This window comes from Juglans regia, chromosome 8, assembly GCF_001411555.2.
Source record: "Juglans regia cultivar Chandler chromosome 8, Walnut 2.0, whole genome shotgun sequence".
NCBI classification, from domain to species: Eukaryota; Viridiplantae; Streptophyta; class Magnoliopsida; order Fagales; family Juglandaceae; genus Juglans; species Juglans regia.
In genome coordinates this window covers 1364671-1390222 of record NC_049908.1, presented here as the reverse complement: position 1 = coordinate 1390222, position 25552 = coordinate 1364671, and the positions used below count along the sequence as shown (strand labels likewise).

General features: G+C 35.7%; 1 pseudogene; it reads left to right on the top strand.

Annotated features, from left to right (window-relative positions):
* Window positions 1-3759: 3759 nt before the first annotated feature.
* Window positions 3760-24327, top strand: LOC109014106 (annotated as a pseudogene).
* The last annotated feature ends 1225 nt before the right edge of the window (window positions 24328-25552 follow it).

Below are 25552 nucleotides of genomic sequence, written 5' to 3'. Positions count from 1 at the left end.
GCCAAAGAAATTGTCTCATCAGCACAACAAAATCCGTTTGTTTCATGATAGAATCATTTTACTTTACAATGTTTGGAACAATGCACATATGACAAAGAATATGTTTTAGATGTCACGACTTACAATAATTGTCTAAGTCAAGTAGAGCGGTGATGCCCCTTACCTATTGAGTTAAAAAATGAACACAAGAGAATAAGCGTAAACCCATCAAATTATTTGAATGATCTGACTAATGATACTACTGGAAGAGTGGCAAGAGTTGACAATGAAATCAGAAGAATGAATAATATAATTATAATTGTTTCTTACTCCTACAAGGTAGTGGTATACTTGTTTCAAAATTTGACTTTTCCCAAAGAACACATGAAACTTATTTGAATAGAATTTTTTCAAATTTTAATGAAAAAATAATATAAGACTGCTTGAATATGAAAGATGAAAAAATAATTTCAGGAAAATATGTTGAATCAAAAGCTAATTAGAGATGATTATTTCATCTATGTACATGTTTCCTGATTTACGTATAAGGAAATCTATAAAATCACTCGAATAATCAGAACGATTCGTCACATTGTTTAATGATGAAGTTGCCTTTGAATCAATCACACTGACATTAACACCAAGAACAACACATACTTCATGAGACGAAGCCAATTTATCGATGTCAATATCAGCGCGAAAAATTTATTGTCTCTTTAACACTTATTTTAGAATAGTGAAGTCTTGAATGATATTTATATGTTTGACATTATCATTTAAAAGTTCATCAATGGACGTAATCATTTGATCACCACCAAATGAAGTTGAATCTTTTAACTGGATGAAATTGCGTCTAGATGCTTTTTTTAGCATATATTTCTCTTTTTTCTACGGAGTTCTTCATTTTTCTCTTCTGATAAATCTTTATACGAGATTTTTTTTTTCTAGTTGTTTTCCATGATTTTTAAAAAATAGTTTCAAAGCTTAACTTTTACAAAATTAATATTACTATTTCAAAACAAATGTTGTATAACTCATTAACATAATCTTACCACTTCTAATTATGTTAATGAAGAAAATAATTCTTCTAAATGTTGAATATTGTTCCACACAACCAAGACTAAATGAATAATTAACAACTGCTTAATGCGAAATCCACACCTCCATAGTGCATTTTAAATGCTATAAACAATTTCGTTGATTCATATATTGAAAAATACATTTTAAATTAATAAAGAAACGAAGATAACAAAATAAGACTTGAAATTAAAAAATACCGTGAAAATGGAACCTATAAAAATCATAAGATTGAAATCACATATCAAAATTCTTAAAATAAAATATTTCTCAAAATTAATTTGCTATTAGCAAGTATACACTAAAAATTACAAGCAGGGACTAGCAAAAAAAGATATATAATATATATAAAGGCACTTATAGGTCTTGAAATGATTAGTGGAGAGTCATTTATATATTTAGATCTCTTGATAAGAGGATAATTTTTGTCTAGACAGAAAATACATTGTAAGTTTTGATTGCATTGTATACTCACACATATAAATTGTTGTAATTCATTATTTTTTTTCTTCCTTTGTGGTTTTATAAAAAATTTGATTTCAATTTTCAATCAATAATTTAATGCATAGAGAAAAAATTGTACGTTGTGACAATATTGTTATGCACTATTAACCTTAAAGTTTTTAACTTTTCAATAATAAGCAACGGAAGAAACCCAAAATCTTTCTAAAATACTTAGGAAAAAAATTTAGGATTTGGCATATTTATTATATTTTTGAGCAAGAACAAAACTTATTATAACAACAATTCATAAAACACCAAGAACATTCCTCCATTGCATATAAAAAGTGATAAAAAAAAATTTTGAATAAAGCATCCTAAGTGTTTTTGGCTTTATTCTTACAATATAAATTTTGGTTTTTTTAATAATATAGTAAATTTACAAATTCAAAAAAACCATGTTCTTTCATGACAAAAAATTTACAAAAAATTATAGATAGTATAATTCAAATGACCAATTTGCTGGTTGTAAATACCATATGTGCTCTAATCTGTATATTCATAAACATTTTTTTTTCTCACGACTAAATTTATTATTTTAATTTAGTCATTTTTTATTTTTTGGATAGTTTTTCTATATTCAGTTTCATCTTTATTTGGAGATCCGATCTCTTCTAAATTATTTTGTGTGTGTGTATATATATATATAACAGAAGTTTCCTACCAATCAAGTAATCACAATCAGAACATTGAATTAGTCAAAATTTCAAAGATATGCTAGTAACTAACTAATTTTATGATTTAATATATTTATCAAATCATTCTTTGAAAAAAGTGATACTTATATTATTGCAGCAAAAATAAGGTAAGGCGAAAATATAAAATGTTTCTTATGTACTCAAATGGGAGGAGATCAATGACAAAAAAAAAAATATTAATAATAATAATAAAGAAAAAAAATTATAAGCGTGGTTCGAATTTTTTTTATACTTATTTATAATAAGTATAGGTTGTTCAAATATGTTTTTTGCAAACATTTTGAAATGATGCAAAAAAATTTAAACCACTTTTAAAACTGTTCTCTATTATTTTATTCAAACATTTTTCATTGATCCCAACCCCAATGGATACACAAGAAATTTTATTACACTTATCCTATTTTGCAACAGTCACATAATTATATATATATATATATTTTTATAAAGAATGAAATAGAAATTCTAAATCATATAACCTTCAATTTTTAATAACATTTTATATTATTATTAGCTCTTTAATCCCAATTTATTATTATTATTATTATTATGGATTCCATTATTTTATTTTACTAAAATACTTAGGAAAAAATGATTTAGAATTTGTCATATTTATTATATTTTTTAGCAATAACAAAACTTATCATATTCTCTTACAAAGAACATTCCTCCTTTACAAAGAAAATGAGATAAAAATAATTTTGAATAAAATATGTTAAATTATATTCTATTTTCTTGGAAAGAAAGAATGTCCCAAGTGTTTTTGGTTTTAGCATTACAATATAAATTTTTTTAATAATGTAAAAAATTAACAAATTAAAAAAAACCATTCATTGGAAAAAGTCATAATTACACTACTGCAGTAAAATAAGAAAAATTGAAAGGCTAAAATGCTTATTATGTACTCAAAGAGAAATGGATTAATGACAAATATAATAATAAATAAAGAATAAACATTATAAGCATGGTTCAAATCTTTTTATACTTATTTAGAATAAGTACAAAAAGAATGTTCAAATATGTTTTTTGCAAATATTTTGGAACGATGAAAAAAAAATTAAACCACTCTTAAAACTTGTTTATAGTATTTTATTCAAAACTTTCTTATTAATCCCAAAGCAATGGGGATACATAATTTTTTTTTACATTTCTCTTGTTTTTTCACAATAATATATTATATACTTTTAATTTTCTAATAATATTTTCTATTATTATTGCCTTTTTAATTTCAATTTTATTATTATTATTATTATTATTATTATTATTATTATTATTATTATTATTATTACTTTCATTATTTTATTTTACTATTGCTGAGCCTTTTGTGCTGGTGGGTTATGTGTAGTATTTGTGTGAATTTTATTATTGTTGGGCCAAGGGTGTGTGTGTGAAAGGCCCAAATCGTGTGCCAAAGGGGAACCCAACCCTTATCCCTAAACGCTGCCGTTTTGAATTAAGGGTAAAAACCCTATCTTGTTTTTCTTCTCTCCCCCCCCCTCTGGCGTCGTACACGCCTTTCTCATTTCACCCCATTCTTCAACTCTCTCCCATTTCACTCTCATCTTTAACTCTCTCTGATCCATTCCTGCTCCATTCCCTCTCCTTGACGACTCTAGGTAGCCTCTAGCGACGTCGTGCGTCGCCTCCAGCCACCAACTTAGCCACCCATAGCAGCAGCACCCCCCCAAACCATCGAAGCGGTGAGACCCAGTCACAACGCCTCTCTCTCCTTTTGTTTCTCTCACCTTGATCATAACCTAGGCGATTTCCAAGACCCCCACCAGGCGGCTGCCTCATGCTGGTAACCTAATTTCTCAGTATTTTATTTAGTTCAACTCGCTTCATATTTTCCTCTTTTGTATATATATTTTTTAGATCTACAGTTTTTACCCTTTACCTATGAGGAAAAAAACGTCATTTGTTGTTCTTCGCATACATTTTTATTGAACACATTTTTGCTAAAAAATGTTACTATAAAACGTCTTTTGTTCTAGTTCTATAGAAATTTATACCGAGTTTGTTGATTACCCACTCCAAAATATTTTAGATCTCCTACTATTGAGTACATATTGACAATTTTTTTATTTTAAGGAAACCTATTCTTTTGTTCAGTTTCTGAGGGATTTTTTTAGAAGTGGGTTGCATATATTGAGTTTTGTTTTCATTTATAAACATGATTTCATCTAGATCTTTATATATAGTGTACAGTTAGTTTGATTTTGCAAATGCCTTTTGTATTTCATGCATTCCCATGATTTTTCTAAAACAGATTTGAGAAATGTTGGTGCCGAAATAGCACATATCGACCATTTTTTTTATTTTAAAGAAACCTATTTTTTAGTTCGGTTTCTGAGGAATGTTTTTAGAAGTGAGTTTCATATGTTGAGTTTTATTTTGATTTATAAACATGATTTTGTCTAAATCTTTGTATGTATTACACAATTGGTTTGATTTTGGAAATGTCTTATGTATTTCATATATTCCCTCGAATTTTTTAGAACATATATGAGAAATGCTGATGCATAAATATATACTGTTTGGTTTGATTTTCTAAATTTCCTATACGTGTTTCATTTTTATATATTTAATTTTTGTGTTTCATTTTTATATATTTAATTTTAGTTTCGTTTAAATCCATTCTTTACTTCTTCTAGATATCCCATTGGCTGTTTGGTTTGTTTTTATTTCTTATATCTAATTTATATGATTCGGTTTTTGAGTTTTTTTTAGGTGCATCTGTGTAATAACTCGATTTTAAGATTAGGCCATAAGATAAGTTTTATATATTTCTCTTATAAGTATAAGTATAAATATTTTATTATTATTAATTTTACATTCTACTATAGTTTTGGTTGGAATTTAAATGTTTTTTTTATTCTATCTCCACCCGTTAACCTCATCTCCTGATTTTATAGTTCTAACCTTATACTAATCCTTATTTCTTAATTCTTATCTCTTATAAATCCAAATTTTAATGGAAACCAACTTTGAAATCCTATCATTAAGATCTCGTTTGTATTCGTAACCCATCTCAATCCATTTCAACTCATTTTATTTTATTATTATAATTATTTTTTAAATTTTTATATAAAATATAATAAATAATTTAACTTTTTTAATCTTCATAATAATTTTCTCAAATTTCTATATAAAATATAATAAATAATTTAATTTTTATTTTATTATTCGTAAATCACTTCAATCTATTTAAACTCATCTCCGAATCCAAACAGGTACTAACTCCTCCATTTTCCCCAGGTGCGTGTGTGCGTTTCTCCCTGATTTTCTTTCCTTCATTTCTGTTTTCGGCATTTGAGATTGATTTTGGGAAATACATGTCGCACGGTTGCTAACTCTCTCATCTTCCCATCTTCATAATCGACATCAACGATCCGAATCTACATCTCGGCAGCCAGGTGAGTGGTTTCTTGCCCTAGAGTCCCTCCCCGTCTTTCATATTTCAACCCAAAATGCCCAATCATTTCAACCCCCGGCTCGAATGGGTACGATTGTGGAGAATATGAACTCAAAATTCACACATAATGAGTGGTTTCGCTCCCTTGATGGATTCTCCAACAGGGTCTTTTGCTCCAGCACCATTAAAGGTGCAGAGAAGCCTTCTTCTCGCGCTTCCACTGCTGAGTCTTGGGTACCCAGGTGACTCTCATATCTGACTTCTCTTGTAGTTTTGTGATTGTTCATTTCTTGTTTTGGTTTTTAAAGAATGTGAGTCTTGAATTCAATTGGGTTAGTATATAGTCGCTGAGTTTCTTGGAAATTGTTTGAAGAGGAGTAATTGGGTTATTGTTTATAATCTCGTTTTGGAGACAAATGGATTCGAGATTTTTATTCTGTCTTTTGGGTCTTGCTATTTCTTTTTTCTTTTTAGTTATGTGATTGTTGTGGAAGAGCTCGTGGATGATTGCTCTTGCATGAAGGAGAGAACGCAAAAGATAAAATCTTTCTAAAGGTAGAAACTTTTTTTGATAAGGGATACCCGTTTCATTACAAACCGCTCAAAGGGGCATTCCACGACGTGTACAAAAACGTCGACCACCAAGAAATAGAAAGAGAGACAAAATAATCATGAAGAGTAAGCCCATTAAAGTCCTAGATGCTGTAGAGATGAGGAATATGTTGAAAAAGAAAGTCTCGAGCTCCTGTAGAGACAAAAATTCTATAGTTCCTTTCCAATACACCATATGAGACATGTAGGAACCAATTTTCACACTGTTGAGATTTGTGGACCATTGCCTAATCCTCTCCATGAGATTTGTGGAACCAATTATCAAGGTAGAATCTATCTAAAGGGAATATAATCAATATTTATCTGTTGTCTTTGTGATATTAACTTCTGTAAGGCAATTTTCAATATAGCTTTACTTATTTATAAAAAAAGGGAAGGGAATTACTTTATTGTTTGTCTGTGTAGGTGTTATAAGTAGCCATTGCATCAGTTTTTTTGGGGTTTTGTTCAAAAGTGCACTTTGCAACATAAATTTTTGGGTTTTGTTCAATGCGCTCTTGTGTTTTTCACTTGGAATAATAATGCTTATTTGACACAGTTTAGCTTAATTTTGCACTGGTCAATAAAATCTGCAAGAAAGAATAATTACTTCTTCTCTGCTCCCTGTCCAAATTCAAATGTTTAACCTTCTTTCCTTTTTCCCCCTTCTTTTTTTCTACTGGAGAAACAAGCTGAATTCAATAGTTAACGTCACTGTTTCCTACACATTTTTTTTAATGCAATCAAGGGATTTGCATTAGTATCTAATAACTGGCATTGATTGAGGGTTGAAGAGTATTCAGTCTTATAACTGGCATTCAAAGTTTGGTAACACAAGTTAAAAAGGTGTAGCAAGTACTCAGGTGCATGACTAGCAAAGTTAAAAGAGTCTAAAATATTGGGTGGTCTTGGAATGATGAAAAAATATAATAGAATACAAAGTTAATGAATTCCCCCCAACAGTAACTGGTACACCCTCGACTGAAACTAGGCTAGGAAATGGACAAAAGTTGAAGGGATTGTAAAAAAATCCATAATTGAAGAAAGATGATAACTTCACATACCATTGAGATTTAGAATCAGTTGCATACAAGAGCAAGGGCAACTAGTAAATTAAGTTTTTCATCTTGCAAGGATGGGAACACCACAGGCAGCAGGAGCATGCTCCTCCTTGTTGTAGACAAGGCTCCCCCTTACAAAAGTTGCCAGTGTTCTTCCAGATAGTTTTGATCCCATGTAGGCAGGGATACCCTATATGGATGAAGTTCACAGCAGTAAGTACTGTATTAGAAGATAATCTGAGTATGCATAATAGAAGTGATAGTAGACAAATAACAAAGACATACAGGATGCTTAAGGTATACAGTATAGCCATCATTGTGGTCAAACTCCACTTCTGGTTCCCATATGGCAATATCTGCATGGTTTCCCACAGCAATTGCACCCTAGATGGTAGAATCAAAATTCACACATAATATGATTGGGCAAGAAATTGTTAGGAAATAATACAAAATTGTCTAATCTGCATGTTCTGGACTGATTCCAGCAAGCCACTGTTTTGAGCTTGTTAATAATGTCACTTCAAGAAACGTTAAGATAGTATATAAAGGTCAAATTTGATGACTTCTCCAAGGTCGCTCTTTTTTATCATTTATGTCAAAGATGCTAAAAAATTATGTAGATTTTGACCCAACAAGTGCATGAAAATATAATATTTGCTGCACTCCAGGACCCATCCACATCTTTATCCAAGTCTCATATTGTATGACATTAATATTTCCATGTAGCTCTTAATTTAGAAAAAAAAAATAATAGAACAAAAAAAATTGAAAAAAAATATTATTAAATTTATATTATTTTATTATTATTTTGACTAATAGATGAATAATCCAATGAGGGAATAAGTTTTGAGTGGAATAACCAAATGCAAAATCATGTCATATTATGCAAATTCTACATTTGTATTTGCATAATCCAATGCTAATGCTCTTATCAAGCGTCTAGATTCAGGTCTTTTTTGAGTTTTTGACAAAATATTTATATAAAATAAAAATAAATTAAGTTAATGATTTAATCTAAGATGTTCAAATAAGTATATACTTAACTAATTAAGTATTTTAATTAAGTATATGCTTAACTAATAATGTTAATAGCATATGTATTGTTTTTCTATAAGGAATATATTGTATGTGTATTCTCTGTATTCTCAATGATTAATAGTTAATACCCTATCTTAACATTCTTAACGTTTAATATTTTATATAATCTAGACCTAAATAATTAGATTAAAATAAAATAGACAGAAATAATTAGGTTAAAATAAAATTGTTAGTAGTATATGTTTTTTTTTTTTTTTTTTTTTATAAGTAATGGATTGTATGTGTATTTTCAATGATTAATAGTTAATACCCTATCTTAACATTTTAACCTTTAATATTTTATATAATCTAGACATAAATAATTAGGTTGAAATTAAATAGACATAAATAATTAGGTTAAAATAAAATAGACATAAATAATTAGGTTAAAATAAAATTACATAATTACTTATAATTAGTTAGAAGAAAATTATATAATTAATTTTCTCAATTTATATAACTACTTTAAAAAAATTATAAAATATCAGATAAAATTTATTTAAAAACTTAAATAATAAATTCGGTCGGTTTGGTCCAAAGTGAAAAAACTCCACCTCGAGACCGGACCGAAAATTAAAATTTTCTACTTTCTTGGACCGAGACCGACATATTCCTTAATCGGTCTAGTCAGGACCAAAATTCTAACACCCCTAAGTCTAATGTATTTTATTTGAAAAAAAGTTGGCAAATCTGTGACCTACGTTAGAAAACTTACTTCTTTAATGGTAGGTCTCATTATTCTGCAAATAGAGTACACGAGACTCATACACCTAAAATTGTATCTAGTATTACTCTTTTTATATATTAAAAAAATCATAATTTTTAACTAAATCCTTTTAAATAAATGTTAGAAGAAGGAAAAAAAAACAAATACATTATGAAGCAAATATAGAAAAACAAGGTAAATTGTCAAAGACCTAACTATTGATCCAAAAGTCCTAAAATTGTTGAATACTAATTTGGTTAAATCTTTAATTCTTAGGATCATAACATAAACCAAAAAAAAAAGTTTAAAAATACTAAGAGTAAGAAGTAAAAATAAAAATTCAAAAGAATATTTCCCTTCTCGTGGGAGTCCTTGGCAGAGCCTCAAGTTATGAAATCGTGATGGAGTGATATTTTGGCGAAAATGTGGAATGAAGATGGAGTTGGTGAGCCATGGTGGTGGGAAAATAAAGAAAATGATAGGTTGATGCATTTAGAGCTATGTCCAAGCTCCAACAAATTATGTTGATAACAAATATTTTTGAGAAATGATATTTGTTGTCTTGGAGTGCGTAAGCGATGCGTAATTCTTTTGAAAAAAGTGAATAAATACGATATTCACATAAAAAAAAATTGTTTTACCAGTGAACTTCATTTTTTTAAAACGATTGCGCAGCGCTTGCACACTCCACGACTGTATATAGCATTACTCAATACTTTTTATAATCTTTATTATTAAGGCTAGCAATGAATGTGTATACTCATTCTTTTACAAAATAGGGATCACTATCTCTACTAGGGGTCGAGACTATATTATCTAAAAGAGTTCTACTATATACAATCACTTTTGCGTACTCCTTGCGCACTCTACTGATGTGATTGACCAAAACATTTATTTTATATTAAAAAAATGACGCAACCAATCACATCAGCAGGGTGCACAAAATGTATGCAAAAATGATTGTACGTAGAATTTTTGTATCTACAATCTATAGGCAAACCCCATATTGATAAAGATCAAATAAAATAAACTTAAACTAAGACTAGGACTCAACTAGGACAGCAGGGACTCTAATCTTTATTAAGATATTTATGGAGATTTACTATTAATATCTAACAGCCCCTCTCTGTACGTTGTTGTTTTTGGCAGAGGAAATTGAACTAGATGGTGTTGTTTTTTCTGTTTTTTCTTTGACACTGGGCATCTTAAACGATGAGTTTTGACAATTTGTAAAATGCATTAAGATTTAACTGTTCAAATTAATGAGAAATATGGGAAAAAAATAGAGAAGATTCCCACAATTCTAGAAAAAAATAGAGATAATTTGATTTATAAAATATAGTTTTATTTAAAAATTAAATAAAAGAAAGTTAAAAAAGGGAAAAAATCCAGCCCAGGGATGTAGTCGTCACTTGCAGCCACCTTTGTCCATCTCCATAAAAAATGCGAGGGATAGTCCGGTAACTTCTGACTTCTGAGGTCCAGCAGAAGTAGCAACGCTCCTTGTGTGTGTATATATAAACACATACACACGTACACACAGAGAAGCCTAGGTTTTTCTATCACTGAGCTCAGTATCGCTAATCTCGTCGTACATTTCTGTGCTTCTGTGTCTCTCAGGTGCTCTTGGTTTATCTTTACTTTTCTTCTTTGACATCTAAATTTTCATTCATTTTCTTTTCTGTTTTCATTCATGAATTTGATCTGCACCTTCAATCTTTTACCCAAATCCTTTCTTTACAAGTGTTATGTTATGTAATTCGCACTTGTACAATAGTTAATCACTGAGTTAATATTAAATAAATATAATTTCGGTTCGCTTTGATGCTAGAGTTCTCATTTTCTCCTACTTCATTTGTTTACTCTAGGGTTTGTGAAAAATTCAGCTAGGGCTTAAGGTCTGCACTCGATTAATCCTGTATTGTAAATATGTTTCAAGTTGGTGTGGTTAATTAGAGAAAGTAGAAGTGCACTACTTCCCCTTAGCGATTTGGCGGGTCATGTATTCAATGGAAGTGTTATTGGCTCATTGTGTTTTTGAATCACAAGTTTGTTAATTAATCGCTGGTAATATTTGTGAAGCTTAGGTTTGGATCTATGCCAGTCTTAAATATAAAAGGATGCTACTTTAAAAAAAAATTATAAAAGGATGCTGACTAGTTTTTTTTCACGTTATTTTTCTATTAATTTATTTTCCTCAAGTGGATTAGCTTGATATGTACAATTTGATTGTTGATTCTTTTAATATTAATTGGATACTACTTATAAAAAAAAAGTATTAATTGGATACTGAGTTTTGGTTTATGGGTTTTGGGTTTCTCATGCTGCAGGAAGCTATGAAAATCCCATGTTTATTACCAAACAGATGAGTTGTAGTTGTAACTTTTATATAATCAATTTTTCTTTTGGGAATTGTCTACTCATTGCTTGTTGGATACATGCACTTGTTAACTGTTTTGATTGGCTAATTGCGAATTTTGTTTTACTGGTACTCAAACCAGGTTTTCTCTTCATGCAAGTATGTGGTCAGTTTAAGAAATAGAGTTTGGTGAATGTGGATGCAGCACTATCATTGCTATGTATCCTTGACATATCCTTTTTTTTTTTATAAGTCCTTGACATATCCTTATACATGGCATGTATGTGTCGCATGGATACTGCGTGTTCTTTCATACTTGTGTCCGTGTTGAGTTGAGTTTTGGGATACTTGGAAAGCTTATTTTCTCATGTTCGGTCTCATTAATAATCAGTTCAAGAGGTCCTATTAGTTTTTTTGTTTTCTGTCACTTATATGGTTGGTAGTTAGTAACAACAGATGCATGCATTTCCACAGACAAATGGTTATGCTGGCTTGAGTTTCAATAGTGAAAAATGAAGAAAGTGGCGAAGAAGAACCCATTAGTTTTTATGGATGTGTCTGTTGATGGAGATCCTGCTGAAAGAATGGTTTTTGAGGTATTGTTATGCCTGAACCTGTACACTAGCTATCAGTTGCTTATAAATTTGTGCTCTACGGAATTTGTTGTTTGCTTCTATAGCTGTTGTGGTGTTATTAATGAAAAATCAAGTAATTTATTACTAGTCATCTTTGGTCTTACAGCTTTTCCCCAATGTTGCTCCCAAGACTGCTGAAAATTTTTGTGCACTTTGTACAGGTAATGCAACATTGATATTATGGAATTTCGTTATTTTATCAGCCCTCTAATGGGCACCTCATCTTATTTCTTACATATTCATATTTAATGTAGCACCATAATTGTTTATTTGCCACTATGTTTGGTTGCATTCCTTGTTTTCGTGAAAACTGTTGCTCACACATACATATAGAGCTTCCTATGTTTCATCTTATATTGCACTTTTTGCTTTTGCCCCTGCATTGATTTTTTTTTTTTTTGCGGGAGAGGGGGGGGGCATTTCAGAAATCAAATTTTAGTTGAAGTCTAACAGCAGGGGGTCGTGATCTATGGGTAGTTGTCTTCCTTCTTTCTTTGAAATCAAATTTTAGTTGAAGTCTAACAGCAGGGGGTCGTGATCTATGGGTAGTTGTCTTCCTTCTTTCTTTACACTTTTAGGAGAAAAGGGGATTGGTCCTAAAAGTGGAAGACCACTACACTACAAGGGATCCTTTTTCCATCACATAATCAGGGGTTCCTTTGCGCAGGTATGTTATTTATGTTTTACATTCTGATATTTCTTCGGTAGACTAATTGTGATTTGGCTTCTGTGCTATGTTTCTGGCTGAACACGACTTAGAAGTGGTTTTTCTTTTAGTCAGTTACCCTTGTTTATGCTATAGGATACAGGGCTGATGGTCACGACTGCTTTTCTTGTGATATAGTTTTAAGGTTGTACTTACTAAGTTGTCCATCCTCAAAATTTTACTAAGCTTACCCATGCCCGACCCACTTTTGTACAGAGTCTTTTTGCTTTCTGGTTTATTAATAGCCGGTGTTCTTTTGCAGGGTGGCGATTTTGTTAAACGAGATGGTATGTTTAATTTTTGACACCACAGAGATGGTCAAACACCACTCAACCACCACAGAAAACGCGGAATGCATCCACAGAGAAGGTCGACTGCCACAGAGGAAGCCGATGGACACCCTGCTACCCAGCCACGACGAGAAAAACACCCAAAGAAAAGGATGCGCAACTCAGAGGTGTACGCTGCACCCAGAACAGTACATCGACAGCCACAAAACAAGAAACCCACGAAGTTGGTGACCACAGAAAGTGCCGACACACCAAGAGCAAGAAGAAAAAAAATTTCTTCCTGTCACACACGAGTGATTAAAACCACATAGATGAATAGCAGAGTAGGGGCTCTGGTACCATGTCAAATTGGTTTGAATACCCTTTACCGAGGGTTTGCTTTCATTATATAGAAGAGAATATACAAGATTGTTGCCAGATTCTATGCGTCTAATATGCTATACAAGGTAAGTATTTACATCAATATCTAATCTAGCTAGAAAGGAAATTATCATAAAAAATACAATAAATCATATCCCAAATCATATCTCTTTAACACTTCATACTCTTAACTTTTCAAGAGGGAAACACTTTTGGACATCCCATGAAAGGGGGACTCTTGATTTTGGGTAGATTTTGGGGGAGGGGGGAGGGGGGTGTATGAGTGATTAAACTTTCTATTAAAATAAAATTTTATTGAATCAAAAGGATAGGCGTAGCCAGTATATAAGCGGAAACACCTACACAAGGCACTAGAAGCTAGATTTATAAATAAGAAATAAGTTGAGTACATAGGCGTGAGCATTAAACTTTGAGTTTATTTGTTAGATAGCTGTTGACTATAGTAGTGTTTTCCGGTATACTCATTCTATTTCCAGGCTTATCTGATCTAGTATGGTGAGAGATTCCCTTTTGTATCTTTTTGTTATTCCATATGCAGACAGGAAAAAAGCAAATAAATTGAAAATAGGAAAAGATGTACCTTCTGATGCAAATAATCATGAAACACGACGGAAGGGAAAGCACAAGAAGTCATCTAGAGATAGGAGGAAAAGGAGAAGAAGATACTCTTCATCCGAGTCAGAGAGTTCCTCAGATACTGAGCTGGAATCATCTGAATCTGGTAGCGACTCTGACTTGGATTTATCATCCTCATCTTACACTAGTTCTTCAAGTGATGACAGGCGCAAGAAGAGGAAGAGATCTTCTAAGAGAGATAAATATAGACAGGGAAAAAGAAGTGATAAACACCAAGAAAAAAGGTGAAAGAAGCGTGATAAGAGATCCAAGTGCAGAGCAAGAAGGTTTTGTGAATAATCTCTATAATTTAGAAATATCTGTATCGTTTGTACTTGATTCCATTCGAGTTGTTAAATGTGTGTTGCTTTTCCCAGTTTTTGAATATGGTGTTTGTTTGCTAATTTGAATAGGTGAACCGAAAATGAAATTCTTAGACCTTGTTGCCAGTGTGCTCTAGCTCAATTGTTTGTACCCTATTCTGTAAGAGAGATTTCCAGGTGGAGGTGGTGTTAGAAAAGCACCAAAATGCATGTTTTTGGTTTTATACTTTGTCCTACGTTAGGAGAGACACATTCGACAAAGATGATTTCATTCATGCATTTCATGTAGGCAGCAAAGGTGCATCTCTATATTTTCCCATATTATGACATTATTTATTAATTTTTTTTTTTTTGATAAGTAATAAGTTATTTTATTGATATGAAAGAGGCATAGCCCAGGTACACTAGAAGTATACATGTGAATACACCAGTTTAGGAACTCGAAACAGTTACAAGGAAATCATGAAAACTAAGACCATTCAAATCAAGAGCAATGGCCCACACAAACAAAGTCTTCCAGAAAAAGCTCCTAAACTCTTCCAAAGAGCGTTCATGATCCTCAAAAAGTCTATCATTACGTTCATTCCAAATACACCAGAAAATACATATAGGAACCATCTTCCACATTGCTGCAATTTGTGATGTTCCTGAGATCCCATTCCAGCTTGCTAACAAGTCAACCACCCTACCTGGCATCCCCCATGCTAAACCCATTCTACTGAAAAAATTAGTCCAGATATCTCGAGCAAACTCACAATGAAGAAGTAAATGGTCCACCGTTTCTCCACTTTTTCTGCACAAACAGCACCAGTCCATAATAATGAGGCCACGTCTTCTAAGATTATCAAAGGTCAGAATCTTCCCTAGAGCCGCCGTCCACACAAAAAATGCAGCCTTTGTCGGTGCTTTAGTCCTCCAGATATTCTTCCAAGGGAAAATATGCCTTTGGTGCATATTAATGGATTCATAAAAAGAGCTTACCGAAAATTTCCCTTTCCTAGAGGGGCACCATACCATCGTATCTTCCAAAGTGGCAGCAGTGGTAATGTTGTACAGCATGCTCAGAAATCCCACCAGCTCATTCACTTCCCAATCATGTGCATCCCGAGTGAGGTTGATAATCCACTCCTGTGTGCCTTGGTTAATAACCCGCAAGTCAGCCACCATAGCTTCTTTTTCCCGTGCAATTCTGAAAATCATAGGATAAGCATCCTTCAAGGCCGTGTCTCCCAACCACACATCTTGCCAAAAGCTGATCCTACTACCATCCCCCAAACGCAATCGAGTATTACTAGCAAAAGAGCACCATCCTTTTCGAATAAACTTCCATAGCCCCACTCCATATGTCCCCCTACCCTCTTTAGAACACCAACCCCCTCTTTCACTTCCATACTTCATATCCACAACCATTTCCCTAATAGTGCCTTATTGAACGCCCTCAAATTCTGGACCCCCAATCCACCGTCTCTCAAAGGAGAACATACCTTTTCCTACCCTACAAGATGGAACTTACGCTCATCTCCTAACCCACTCCACAAAAAATCCCGTTGAAGTTTCTCTATTCTAGAAGCAATACTTGCGGGGAGGGGAAATAAAGATAAGTAATATGTGGGAAGATTGGATAAGGTACTCTTCATAAGTGTGATTCGCCCCCCTTTAGAGAGATACAACCTTTTCCACCCGGCCAACCTACGCTCAAATTTTTCCAGCACCCCCTCCCAAATTGTCTTTGCTTTGAAAGAAGCCCCCAACGGTAGACCGAGGTACTTCAATGGCAACGAAGCAACCCCACATCCCAAAATATTCGCCAACCCTCTAATATTGCTGACATTTCCAACCGCAACCATCTCCGTCTTGGCAAGATTAACCTTCAACCCGGATACCGCTTCAAAACATAGTAAGATGGCCTTCAAAGATTGTATATGCCCTTCATTTGCCTCACAAAAAAGCAAAGTGTCATCTGCAAACAATAGATGAGAAATAATAGTGGAACCATGGGTATCTCCCACTGAGAAACCTGAAAAAAATCCTCCTTCTACTGCCGCCGACACCATATGACTTAGAGCCTCCATAACTAGGACAAATAAACGAGGTGATAGTGGGTCACCTTGTCGCAGACCCCTCGAGCTATGAAAAAAACCCACGGGATCACCGTTTATCAGAACCGAGAAGCGAACCGATGACACACAGTATCTCATCCACTTCCTCCATTTTTTCCCAAACCCACATCTCCTCAGCATGTACATCAAAAAATTCCAATTTACATGATCATAAGCCTTCTCCATATCGAGTTTGCATAAAATACCTAGATCTCCCGACTTGAACCTGCTATCCAAACATTCATTAGCTATAAGAACCGAGTCCAAAATTTGTCTCCCCCTCACAAAAGCATTTTGAGACTTAGAGATAATCTTCTCCATGACCGTGCTCATCCTGTTAGCAAGAACTTTGGCAAGTATCTTATACACACTGCCCACAAGACTAATCGGTCTAAAATCTTGTACCTCTCTTGCACCGGCCTTTTTAGGGACTAGTGCAATAAAAGTAGCATTAAAGCTTTTCTCAAATCTGCCATGACTGAAAAATTCCTGAAAAACCAACATTACATCCTCTCGCACCACCTCCCAACAAACCTGGAAAAAAGCCATTGTGAATCCATCCGGGCCTGGAGCTTTATCTTTGTTCATATTCCTGATTACTTGTTTTACCTCTTCCTCTTCAAATGGTCTCTCCACCCAATCCATACTATATTGGTCAATTACCTCAAAAGCTAGACCATCTACCGTGGGCCTCCATGCATGAGGTTCCGATAACAAATGTTCAAAATGCCCTACCACATGCTCTTTTATCTCACCCTGATCTGAAGATACATCTCCATCTATGCTCAAAGACTCAATGGAGTTAAACCTCCTATGTGCATTGGCCATGCGATGAAAGAACTTTGTGTTTTTATCCCCCTCCCGAAGCCACAAGGCCCTTGACTTTTGTCTCCATGAAATTTCTTCCATTAAAGTCAATCTTTCCAATTCAGCAACTACCTGACCTTTTCTGATGTTTTCTTCCCCTACACCCTCCAAACCTTGTAACTCCTGAAACAAACTCTTCTTTTATAAAGTTACATCACCAACTACCTGTTCATTCCAAATCTTCAAGTCCTTTTTCAAAGCTTTCAACTTTCCAGCCAATACATAACTCGGATTGCCCTCAAAGAGGTATGAATTCCACCATTGCCTGACCAACTCCACAAATCCATCCATCTTTAACCACATATTCTCAAACTTGAACGGCCTTCTACCCCCTTGAGTACCTCCACAAGCTAACAATATAGGGAAGTGATCAAAGCATATCCTTGAAAGCCTAGTCTGACTTACATCTGAGTATTGTGTCTCCCATGAGGGAGAGATGAAAAATCTATCAAGTCTTGACCAGGCTTGATTATTAGACCAAGTGTAATCGCCTCCCATTAACGGTAAATCCGTAAGGCCTACCTCAAAAATGAAATCTGAAAAATCCACCATAGCTTGGTTTTGTTGACCCGCCCCTGAACTTTCGCTGGAAAATCTTGTCACATTAAAATCCCCGCCTATACACGACGGTACCTCCCACCAAGAACATAGGCCAGCAAGCTCATCCCAAAGCAACCTCCTCTCACTGTCCAAATTAGGACTATATACCCCAATAAACGCCCATAAAAAATTATCTTCTGTGTTTTTAAAAGAACACCCAACCGAATATTCTCCCACAAACTCATCACTATTTTCCACCACCCGCTTATCCCACATAATCAAAATTCCACCCGAAGCCCCTTTCGAAGGCAAATATGACCAGCCTACGTATTGACAGCTCCATAAGCTCCGTATAAGAGCATTAGCATTGGACTCATCAAATGAGTCCAATCTTCAAAATTTGATGATTTTGGTTTTAAAATCCTGGCATTTGATTCATCATATACTCAAATGTCAAGCTTTTAGTTACAGTACATTCATCTTCATCTTCAAATTTGAAGACTCACTATTCACACTCTATAACCATTATTTTATTTATTTAAATTATTGTTTCCCAATTTTGAGCCACAATATATTTAAGTTAGGAGATAATAATTTAAATATTAAATTAAATTATTAATTAACATATAGTTAGTGTAATTGTCAAATATGAAAAAAATAAATTAAAAATATTATTATTAACGAAATAATATTATATTATTATTTTGATGAATCTAATGGTTAATCCAATGTGGGGTTATGGATAGAGAGGTTTTGGATTTATGAAAAATATGTACTTTTCATCAAATTTTGAAGATAAAAATGATGAATCCAATGCTAATGCTCTAATACTTCTATTGATAATCTTCAACTTTGTTTCTTGTAAACAGATAATTTCCACTTTCCATTGCCTTAATAGAGCTCTTATTCGCAAACGTTTATTAACCTCATTTAGCCCCCTAACATTCCAACACAAAATTCTAGGCTTCATTTAACAACTGTTCCAGCCCTCCCCTTGTTTCTTGCACGACTTGCACTCCCCTTCTTTCCATCATAATTAATAGACCACGTCAGCCTCTTTAACTCCCTATCTCTTTTTAACCCTGTACCATGTTGTCCTGCCTCAATGGCTATAATCAGTGCCTTAAATTGTTCTTCATATCCTTTACACGAAATTCCCATGCAACTTTGAAGTTCCTCTACCTTTTTCAATACCCAATCATCTGAAGCAGTAGGAAGAATCATTCTTATTGGAGTCGGATCCACTCCTGCAGACTCCTCCCCCACTTTAGAGCATTTACTTGGCTCAATCATCATCAACTGACTTTCCCCTTCCATCTCTGTTCGCTGAAGTTCCCTATCCACCGAGATGTTCTGTGGCAACCCGGATGAACACAACTGATCTAGAGGTATCCCCTGACTCCCCGAGGGGTTCTATGGTGTCCCTGATGAAAACAAACACCCATCCTCATAAAAGCTCACTTCCAGACCTTCCCCTTCCACGATTTCTTCCACCTCCACCTCCGTCGGTTGTAGTGCCACCGCCAGACCACCCGCTACGTCGCCATGAGCCGTCGCTCCCTCTGTTCCATCCCCTGTCCAACACTCGGTCTTGATATTCGTGTTTCGGGCCCCTCCAGCGAACCCGAAACCTCGGAGTCTATGGGTAAGAATATCGGGATATGCTTCTCTGCCGCCGACAAAACTTCCATCGAGGCCTCTGCTTCCTCCGTCGACGTCGACTGGGGTTGCGCCGGCGTCGGAGTCACTGGCCCACCCCCGATGGGCCTGCTGACCCACTCCCCACTGGGCCTGCTAGATGACCTACTTTCTTCCTCCAGAAAGAGTGTGTCTGCGGCTTGGGCTCGGTTCCTGACCCAACTCCAGCACTTGCACCATTGCCCTGGGCCTTCCCTATGGGCCCAACCTCCTGATCCATTCCCTTCAATCTTTCTTTCCCTATTACCCGCCCCACTTCTTCTTTACCCAAACCTCCTGCCCCACTTCTTTCCCTATTACCCGCCCCAACCTCCTGCCCCACTTCTTCTTTACCCAAAACGATGTGTATAAGTCCTTTTACTTTAACACTCATCTCCTCCAGCGAAGCCTGCATATCCCGTAATTCCTTCAAAACGTTTATCTCAATTTGCCCAGACCACCTGCCACTTCCATTTTGTCTCTGATTTTCTCCCAAAATAGTAAGATCACCTGACCGTAGTAGGCCTGCCATATCTGGCTTTTGCACGTCTCGAGTTGACTGTAGAGCCTCCTTGTACGACATAGAAGACTTGAGAGCTTCTGCCTGTGTAGATGGAAGAACTCTCCTCTTCCCACCTACGTTTCCAACCTCCCTCAATGCCTCCGCCAGTTTTCTCCACCCCCAGCCATTTCTGTCTCCAGGTATTATAATGAAGCTCCTACTACCACCTCCACTATAGACCACCAGAGCCAAGTAACTGCCGCGGGAATTTGAGCCTTTTTGCGCGACGAAAGCTCTATTACCTTCTCTAAAAACAGAGTAATATCCCTTACTGCCATGTTTATGACAGCCCTCCAAGGTTCTTGACGCCCAATGAGCAGTGTCCAAACCCAACCTCAGGTTTTGCATTCCTTTCCACCCCCTCTCAGTGATAAGCACTCCACTCCCCATCTGCCCTCACCTCAAAATACTTGGACTCAATTGCTACACTTCTCACAGTAGGCATTTTCCTTCCGAAACCACTCCACCCAGCCACCCTCAAGCACCCACCACCACCTTAAGTTCAACTGAGCTACATGTTAATCACCACAAGTAACTGCCACTAATGAAGACCCAATACCAGAAGCAAGAACACAAAAAACCAAGAGAAGCAAAAGTGTACGGAGAGAGAAATTTTAGGAGAGAGAAAAAAGAAAAAGAACCTCTTTTTATTTATTACTTATTGTATCCTTCATCTTTTATGCTACATGTTGCAAAATTCTTGATGGGTAGGCAACATGCCAACATGTAATAGACTTCAGTGGCATATACATTGTTTCTATGTAATATCTCTTTTACTCTTTGTGCATCTAGCTTTCATGCATGGTTTTCTTAAATCAACTTATGTGACTTCATTCATGTTGGATATCTTCTGGTTGACAAGCCAATTTTCTCGTGGAGCTGTGTTCTTTATACTGATCTATCAGGGTGTACTGTTTGTTTCTTTATTTGATCTTTTTTTGTTTGGAGGAAAAAGGGGGATTTCAATTTGTGGTTGGGGGGATGTTCATATAATTTTATTTGTGCTTATGCTTATTGTAGTTGTAATAAGCCTCTTGGTTATTACTTATGTGGGCGAGGGATGAGAGAGATGCATTGTGGAGTTGGTCATAAATATGAGCAATCTTTTGGTTGTCATGTGTATAACCAACTTGTTTCCCTTCATAAACCAACTGAGTAAGCATGCTTTTAAGTACTTTTTTTGAAAAAAGAATTTTATTAGTGATCATTAAAAAGAAAGGCATAATTGAAGTGTGGTGATATGCAACAGAATAGACTTAGTGAGAGAGGGAAAATAGAGCAAGAAAATCTTGGAGAGCAAGCCGTTTTTTAAGTAGGCATTACATTTTCGCATAACCTCTTTTGATGAACAGTGCTGAATTCTGGCTTCCTTCTCTGTAGAACATTGGATGGTACTACTAATAGTGAGAGCAGGAGTGAAAGTAGCTCTGATAGTGATGAGCTTGATGTTCCTGGAAAAGATCAGAAGCAGAACAATCATTCTAAGAAGACTGGTATTGCTTGATGCCATTGTATCTATCTGTAGTTTCTCATATATCTGCATTGTCGTAGGTCCATTCAAGTGATTCATCTCTAGTTAATTTGTAGATTGTTCCTCATGTTGATATTTTAGATTTCATGTATAGTTAAGGAAGTAAAACTGAGACCGTTGTTTCTTTTGTGCTTGAGTTTCTTTCATTATTTTTTGTTTCATTTTCTTGGGGAAAGGTGTGGTGGGGTACGATGGTGGTTACAATAGTCAAAACAAATGGAGCTATATACACTCATTTTGTTTGAAGGATGAGAACCGTAGCATCTACATCGACGTTATTAGTCTGATCCTTTGGAGGAACTACTTGTAATAACGAACTTGAAAATTTTGAAACTATTTTCTTTTATTGGATGCGTGGAAATCCTTCTTGAGATAGTTTCTACCTTTACCCCAACACCTACATTTTATCCTTTGTAGTAAGTGTGGATTTATAATTGGACCACAGTCCATGCACAGTAGTGAATTTGTTCTCTTTCTATTCTCTTTTTGCAGGATGCATGGATATCCTTCTGGAGAAAACTGCCACCACCTCAGTAAAAAAATATGCATTACTTTTTTAACTTTATATTCTCGGCTTAATGTCTGTAGAATCCACTGGTGTTTGGTTTGGGAATCATTCATTAGGTTGGATATCTTATCTCATCATTTGAATTGAAGGGTACTTAATGTCACTGCAAAAAATTGAGGGAATGAGAATGCCTATTCTACAAGGGATATGTCTTTGTTTCTCTCTTTTCAAGTTGGGTATCCTTTTTCTCACCTTTGAACATGTGTTGCTGCTTTCTGTAATATGATACAGCTGTAGAACAGCCTGTGGTGGTTGTAATGGAAGAACCTATTCCTGTCCGTCATAAAAAGTGGGAGGAAGTGCACAAATCCCCCAATGAGAATGGAGAGCACAGAAGCAATGGCATAGAAGCAGATGCTAAATCCGATAGGAGCGGAGATAGAAAACCTGACGTAGTAGATGTTTACCCAGAAAAATCTAGGTCTACTTCCCATTCTTGTCACTCCTAAGTTATTCTTTGTGCTTATTCATTGTTTTCGATCTGGCATTTTATTCAAAGTTGATGAGCAGGAGCCGAAGCACAAGTCCTAAGAGGCATAGAAGTATGAGTATTAGTCCCAGGAGTCTGGTCAGAAGCCCAAGTGTTAGTCCAAAATGGAGTCTGAGCAGAAGTCTTTGTAATCTTAGTAGAAGCCCCTCTCTTGGACGAGCAAGGAGCATCAGCAGAAGTCCTGTTAGAAGTGATAGCAGTAGGAGTCCAGTCAGAAGTGTCAGCAGAAGTCCAGCAAGTGGCAGGAAAGGGAGAAATATCAGTAGGAGCCCATTGGGAGCTTGGCCTCGAAGAAATGTTTCTGAGAGTCCTGTTAGGTCCCCACCGGGAAGAGGCGAAAGCAGGAGTCCACGGAGAACCTTATCAAGAAAATCAATTAGCAGAAGCCCTATAAAAGTTTCTAGAAGAAGCTTAAGCAGAAGCCCAATCAGATCTCCAAGAAGCATGAGCAGAAGCTCAGGTAGGGTCCCTTCAAGGAGGATCAGCTGAAGTCCATTTAGGCCGCCAATCCGGAATAATCGTCACAGTTATTCCAGGAGCCCTAGCCCTGCACACGGGAACAAGTCACCCCCTGACCGAGGAAGGAGTTTGTCAAGAAGTGTTTCCCCAGATGGGTCTCCCAAGCGTATCAGAAGGGGGCGTGGTTTTAGTCAGCAGTACTCTTATGCACGGCGATACAGAACTCCGTCTGCATCTCCTGTGAGGTCTTATCGTTATGGTGGTAGAAGTGATCGCAACAGGTGAGTGGCAACGAGTTCTTAATTCCTTGACTGTCAGAAGTATGATTTCATGTTGTTTTCTGTACAAGTAAGTATGAATGATTAAAAGTGCATGCCTGCTTGCCTAGATATTCAAGTTACAGAACGTATTCCCCTAGACATTACTGAAGCCCACCAAGAGTGAGAAGTCCTCCAAGGTCTGTGGTCCGACCCTTTTATAATTTCTTCTTGTGTTTCACACAAATACTGACTACTTTTGAAATGACTTGTATTCCTCTTCGAATAGGTTTTTTCCCTTTTTTCCAATATCGAGGCAGATTTTTTTTATGTTGAGGTTATTTTGTTTGTGATTTAGTTCTGATAAAAAAAGAAAATTGTTCGTGATTTAGTTGGATTCCTTGGAGATGTTGCCAAATGAAGTCAAGCTTGGCCAACTCTCTCCCCTTTTTCTGTTTGTCTCATTTCTTATGCTGAGCATTTGGCCACTACCATGTTTTTATGTGCATTCTCGATATCTTTTACAGTGTGGCTTTACATGAACTGTTTGCAGATACAGAAGCAGAAGAAGTAGGACACGATCTGTATCACGAAGCCCACCCTACCGTAATCGGCGCTACAGCCGTAGCCGTAGCCCCATATGCAGCCGTTCACCTGTTGAGACCTATAGATCTCGTGTGTCTCCAAGGGCTGAGAGGAGATCACTTTCTAGGAGCAGAAGCCCATTGGAATCAAAGTCCTCATTGGACTCTCAATCTCCTAAGTGGGCAAGCAAAGACAGGTCAAGGTCATCGTCCGGAAGCCTGGATGGTAAGAAGGGCCTGGTCTCTTATGGAGATGGTTCTCCTGACTCAGCCCAAAGGTGAAATCATGGCATTGATAGATTGTTCTGGAGGAACTCGCGTTGTCTTTTATGTATTGGAGGCTTGCCTTTTTTAGCTGGACCTTGAACTTATGTTTTTCAGTGTCGCAAGAGATTGCAGTTGCTAGTTAAATATTTAGCCGTGATGTTTTCCATTTAGAAATTTATCATTGCTGGAATATTTTTGAGGATGTGTTTTGTTAAATTGAGAATAATATGTAGAACTTGGGTTTTTGAGGCTATGGAGACACTTGAAAAATGATGTGTTATTGAATTCGGAGATATAGGTTAGAGATTGTTGCTTAAATCTTAATGTCAACTGAGATGAATGTCTATCTATAGGCCTCTCTTTTGTTTGTCCTTTTGTTATTCCTGTGCTACAGGTTCAGCTTCTCTGTTGTTTAAATTGAAAGCTCCTTCTGCTGCCATTGACCCTGAAATCATCGACATGCTGCCCTGGTATGCTTTACGAAGCCATTTTTGCCCACAATACAATGTCAGCAACCCAGTTTCGTGGAAGCTAGGCAAAAAGCGTGCCATCACCAAGGTTGAGTTTGATCGCACAAATGATGGTGGCATCTCTTCCCCTCACTCCCCCACCCCCCACCACTCTCCAGATCTTCCTCATCATTGGAACTCTCTCATAGTCCATCCTTCAACCCTGATGTAAAGCGGTCCCTGGATGGCACAAGCAGATTTGGCTCCCTCATTTGTTTGCAGTTTGACAATGCTTGATAAGAACAAGGCTTGATTTTGGGTAGCCGGTAAATGCAGTTGCTGGTCAAGGCCGCTGCCTGGCTGCCCGTCACCTCCGAAGAGTTCACTTTTTTTTCCCCAAGTTCTCTAGCTGATCTTGTCAAGTTTCATGGGAATTGCATTGTGGCTGTTCGATCATTAAAAACTCACCACTTCACATCAGTTCATTTGATTATCTTCATTCAATTCACTCCCTTCCATGCTGCACATTTTTTATAATTTGGCCCCAGGATAACACCTGTCGCAATAGTGTTCAGTCTAGTTCATAATAATGCATTGAGGAGTGCCTGGTTGAAGAAGTCATGCTCAATTGAATACTTTGTGTTAAGGGTGTGCGTTCGGACTGGATTTTTTTTTCTGTCTGGTTAAAATTTTGGAAAATCGGATGAACCTGTGCAATTACTGCCCGGATTAAACTTGGGCGGATAGAAAATTTCTTCTACTCGCCCGGATGCGGTTACGGATGCTGGATA